Raw genomic sequence first — 5,990 nt, 5'->3', positions numbered from 1 at the left:
AACCTGGGAAGTTCTGATGGGCATCGACATGTCCTACTGCAAGGCACCCCTCACAGTCCCATAGGGCTGTGCCCCGCACGGGCGCCCCTGCAACAGGCCAGGTCTCCGTGGCCCTCCTGCCTGAGAGTGAGTGACAAGCCAAACACAGGGGCTGACCGCAGCTCAGGCCCCCCCGACGGCTGGGAAAAGGCATGCCATTCAGCCCACCAGGCCCATCTGTTTTGTTGTGAATCCTCACCCGAGGATATTTTTCCATTGATTTTGAGAGAGAGTGGAAGGGAGGGGGAGAGACACATCAATGTGAGAGAGACACATCGATTGGTTGCCCCTTGCATATGCCATGGCCAGGGCCAGGGATCGAGCCTGCAACCCAGGTACGTGCCCTAGACCGGAATTAAACCCAGGACCCTTCAGTCAGCTGGCCGATGCTCTAGCCACTGAGCCACACCGGCTAGGACCAGGCCGACCTGTTTTATCTTCCTCGGCGTGGTGGCCATCCAAACAGGACACTGTCCATTCACCGTGGCACCCTGTCCATAAACCAGTAGAAAGCCATTTACACGGCGCTGTCCACGTGGCGCGAGCATCCCTGCTCGTGAGCATCCCCGCCTCACGTGCCTCACGTTCCCGGGCAGCACGGTCCCCTATAAACCATTTCCACGTGATCGTGGCATCTTCTGGGCCCCGCCATCCCCACCAGGGCAGTTCTCCAACCTCAGCCCAGACGTTGTGGCGATTTCAGGTTTTGAGAGCACTTCGTGTCCTCCCATTAATAATGTCCAATAACAGGGTAGTAAATATCCCTCCCATGGAACTTCTCTCGTCCGAAGACCAGCGGTCATGACTGGGAGGCTCACGGGCTCTTGGTGTAAACCCCAGTGTAAGCGCCACAAAGGGCCACTGCGCAGGGCATCTGTCCCCACCGGCACCCCGCTTCTACCCACACTGTGTGGGCCCAGCAATCCTCCTGGTTCCCATCAGCACCCCCATTAAGCCGGCTTGCAGGGCAGGTTCACATGCCCGTGTTACGATAGAAGGTAAGGGAACATTCCTCAGTCAGATAAAGAAGAATGCGTTTCCCAACACATGCAAATGCTGGATCCTTATGCTGCACACCCGGCATTAATACAATGTTGTATGTCAATCATTCCTCAATTAAAAAAAAAAGATGCAACCACATCACATAACGCTGTTCAAGCCTCCCGATTCTCCCGCATACTTTTTACCCGATTTCCACTAACCCCACTTCCTAGTGTAGCCTCCTCGGGCTTCATCAGTAAGCTGTGATTTCACAGGCCGAGGCTCCTAAACCAGATGTAATATCCATTCCCAGAAAAAATGCAGAAAGTTACCGGCCGGCATGGCTCAGTAGTTGAGCGTCAATCTATGAACCAGGAGGTCAGGGTTCGATTCCCGGTCAGGGCACAGGCCCAGGTTGCGGGCTCCATCCTGTGTAGGGCGTGCAGGAGGCAGCCAATCAGTGATTCTCTCTCTCCCTCTCGGAAATCAATAAAAACATAGATTTTTTTTTAATTCAGAAACTTTACACCATGCTTGCCTAGACTTTCATAAGCCTATCAACCGTTTCATTGTTTTACTTTCTCTCAATCCAGTTGTAGCCCAAGCAAGGGCTTCACCAATGGGTTTTTTGGTGCCACAGCTCAGTAGGGTGTCATGTCAGGGAGCCCTGATCACTTGACCCACGTGTGTGCAATTGCGTCAGGTCCCCAGTGAGGGGTGGAGGCGAAGGACCCTGGCCCTTCTGTCAATCTTTTGCTTGATTAATACACCTGCCGCTGGCCCACGGGATCGCTGCAATTTTTTTCCTTCCAACTTTTAAAATCCGTCCACATTGGGATAAACAGAGCAGACATCATTGGGGCCCTTTAATATTGGGGGAACAATAGGGAATCCCCTGGGCCCGCCCGGCCTCAGGTCGTGCTGAAACCTCTGTTTTAACATCAGCGTCCATTTTATTCAGCCCATTTCTTAACAACCATCTACAGATGGCCGCCCTGTCGGGACACGTCCTGTCACCCTCTCTTTTCGGTCTCCTCTTCGCCTCTCCCAACATTCGATCTATTCCCTTTTATTTCCTCCTAACCTTTCACAAGGTTCCACCTCATTGGGCAGAGCCCCCTCCCCTCCCCCCCTGCCTATTCCCATTCTCTTGTTAATGAACCTGATGTTTCTATCAGCATCTGTAAGGCCAGGGGAGGGGAAGCTGAGACAGGAAACGCCAGGCTTCCCGAGCTGCTGGCAGGTTTTGCAGCAGAAGGTGCGTGAGTGCCCGCGGGCAAGGCCCCCTTCCCCAGAGCAAGAGGCACATTGGGCCGGTGGCCATGTCGGTGCTGTACCGCCAGTGCCACCCGCCGCAGACGCAGCACTATCAGCTGCTCCATCTGGGCTGTTCCACTCGGTGTTTCGAGGGGGAGCCGGCAGTCCCCCCTTCTCTGGGCAAAAACACCTCCCAGAGGCTTTCGCCCAGCTCACCACCCGGCTGTGTAGCCCAGGGAATGCATAGAACAAAGCCAGTCACTGCGCGGGAGTGAGCTGTGGGCCCTGGATCCACCCGACACGCTCGGATCATCACTCTCCAGCCCCCGTCAGTACAGCTTCCTCGGGTGACACTGTCTAAACCAGTGGTTCTCAACCTTCCTCATGCCGCGACCCTTTCATACAGTTCCTCATGTTGTGGTGACCCCCAATTTCATTGTTACACATTGAACCTAATGAAAGCATAGTGATTAACAGAAACAATATGTAATGATATATGTGTTTTCCGATGGTCTTAGGCGACCCCTGTGAAAGGGTCGTTCGACCCCCAAAGGGGTCGCGACCCACAGGTTGAGAACCGCTGGTCTACAAGATGAACAACTCTTTTGCTAAACCCTGCCATCCTTTCACCCTTTCTCTTCCCAAACTGTATGTTTCGATGAATCGGGGGCACGTAGCAACTCCATTTCACCGACACAAACTCTGGGATTCCAGGCCCCAACTCCTAAGTATGTGGGCGCTGGGGGCCACCCCACAACACCAAGAACACGCGGACACCAGCAGGATGTCGAGGGACCCAGCTCAATCCTCACACTGTCCACCCGGATGTCGCAGGAGACCCCACAGATTCTGGTTTCAGTCCCACTAGACCGCCCCAGTCCCGAACCCCCGTGCTTCTGACCCGCGGGCTAGGTCTCGGTGACCCCCTCCCCCCTTGGGCTCCATGACTTTGCTAGCGCAGCTCACAGAAGTCGAAGAAACATTTACTTACTGGATCACCGGTTTCTTATGAAAGGATATGACTCGGGAACAGCCAGAAGGAAGAGAGCACAGGGCGAGGTGTGGGAAAGGGCGAGGGGCCTCCGTGCCCTCTCCAGGGGCACCGCTCTCCAAAAACCTCCACATGTTCACCAACCGGAAGCTCGGTGAACCCTGTCCTTTTTGGGGGACTTTGTGGAGGCCTCACTGCCTAGGCTGATTGACCAACGCATGGGCCACTGGTGACTGATCCCACCTCCAGCCCCCTCCTCTCCCCAGGGCAGGGGGTGGGACTGAAGGGTCCCCTATAGTCACCTGGTTGGCTCCACAGCCAAGGAGGCCCCAGCCCGAGGTTCTGGCCAAAAGGCGCCTCATTGACATAACAAAAGACACCTCTGCTGTTCTGTAATTCAGGAAATTCCAAGGGTTTAGGAGCTCTGCCAGGAACCAGGACGAAGATCAAATATATATTTCTCGTAAATCACAGTATCACAGTTTGTAAATGAGAACTACATCTTGGAGGACATATTTTTAGCACCGAATACAAGTTTTAAAATACGCATTCTCTTAGCCCCAGCAATCAGACAAGACAAAGAAAGCAAAGAAAGACATCCACATTGGAAAGGAAGAAGTACAACTCTCATTATTTGCACAGAACATGATACTATACATAGAAATCCCTGAAGACGGCACCAAAAAACTATTAGAATGAAATGACTTCCGTAAAGCTGCAGGATGCAAAATCAATATACAGACATCTGTTGCGTTTCTATATGCCAAGAACAAAAGATCAGGAGAGAAAATGAAGAAAATAATCCCATTTACAATTGCATCAAAAAGTATAAAATACCTAGGAATAAATTTAACCAAAGAGGTGAAAGATGTACTCTGAAAAGTTAAGACATTGAAAAGGTGTGGCTCAGTGGATAGAGCATCAGCCTGTGGACTGAAGGGTCCCGGGTTCCATTTCAGTCAAGGGCACATGCCCCAGTTGTGGGCTCGATCCCCAGTAGAGGGCGGGCAGGAGGCAGCCAATCCATGATTCTCTCTCATCATTGATGTTTCTATCTCTCTCTCCCTCTCACTCTCTGAAATCAATAAAAAATAAAAAAGACATTGAAAGGGAGGTGGGGGGAGGTAGAAGAGAGTATAGGAGGGATAAATGGTGATGAAAGGAGACTGGACTTGGGGTGGTGAACACACAATGAGATATACAGATGCTGTATTATAGGATCGTACACCTGGAAACTATATAATTTTATTAACCAATGTCACCCCAATAAATTCAATTTTTAAAAAAGACATTGAAAAAAGAAATTGAACATGATACAAATCAGTGGAAGAATATACCTTGCTCATGGGTTGCCAGGATTGATATTGTTTAAATATCCTTATTACCAAAAGCAATATACAGATTCAATGCAATCCTTATCAAATGACCTATGGGATTCTTCTCAGAATTAGAACTAATCCTAAAATTGATATGGAACCAAAAAGACCCCGAATAGCCAAAGAAATCTTGAGAAAGAACACAGTGAGAGGTATCATGCTCCCTGAAATCACACTATAATACAAAGCTACAATAATCAAAACACTGTGGTACTGGCATGAAAACAGATATATAAATAAATGGAATAGAATAGAGAGCCCAGAAATAAATCCTTGCATATATGTTCAATTAATACATATATGCCAAAGGAGACAAGGATATACAGTGGGGTAAAGCCAGTCTCTTCAATAAATGGTGCTGGCAAAACTGGACAGATACATGCAAAAACAATAAAACTGAACCACTTTCTTACACCATATGCAAAAATAACCTGAAAATGAATTCAAGATTTACATGTTAGACCTGAAATCATGAAATCACAAAACACTTAGAAGAAAACATAGGTAGTAAACTGTGATATCACTCTTAGCAATAACTTTTTTGATATACCTATTTCAGCAAGGGAAACAAAGAAATAATAAACAAATGGGACTACATCAAACTAAGAAGGTTTTGCACAGCCAAAAAAAAAAAATCAACAAAATGAAAAGTCAATCTACTGAATGGGAGAAGGTATTCACAAATGACACACCCAATAAGGGATTAATATCCAAAGTATCAAAAGGTCTCATACAATTTAACACCAAAACCACAAAAATCTGATTAAAAAATGGGCAGAGGGCCTGAATAGACTGATAAAACATGTAAAGATACTCAGTGTTACTGATCAGGGAAATGCAAATTAAAATCACAATGAGATGTCACCTCACAGCTGTCAGAACAGCTATCATCCATACATCAACAAATAAGTGTTGGTGAGGTTGTAGAGAAAAGGGAACCCTCGTGCACTGTTGGTGAGATTGTATTGGTGCAGCCACTGTGGAAAACAGTATGGAGGTTCCTAAAAAAATTAAAAATAAAGCTGCTATATGGTCCAGCAATTCCACTTCTGGGTATTTATCCGAAGAAAACAAAAACACTAATTCAAAAGATATATGCAGCCCTATGTTCACTGCAGCATTATTTACAATAGCCAAGATATGGAAGTAACATAGGTGTCCAGCAATGGATGAATGGATAAAAAAGATGTGGGACATTTATACAATGGAATATTACTCAGCCATAAAAAAGACTGAAAGATTGGCATCTGTGACACCATGGATGGACCTGGAGGGTAGTGCGCTAAGTGAAATAAGTCAGACACAGAAAGACAAATACCATATGATCTCACTTATATGTGGAATCT

The sequence above is a fragment of the Myotis lucifugus genome, unplaced genomic scaffold (genome assembly GCF_000147115.1).
Source record: "Myotis lucifugus unplaced genomic scaffold, Myoluc2.0 scaffold_76, whole genome shotgun sequence".
Classification (NCBI taxonomy): domain Eukaryota; kingdom Metazoa; phylum Chordata; class Mammalia; order Chiroptera; family Vespertilionidae; genus Myotis; species Myotis lucifugus.
The sequence above is the reverse complement of the archived record's forward strand: the minus strand, read 5'-3'. Positions refer to the sequence as shown.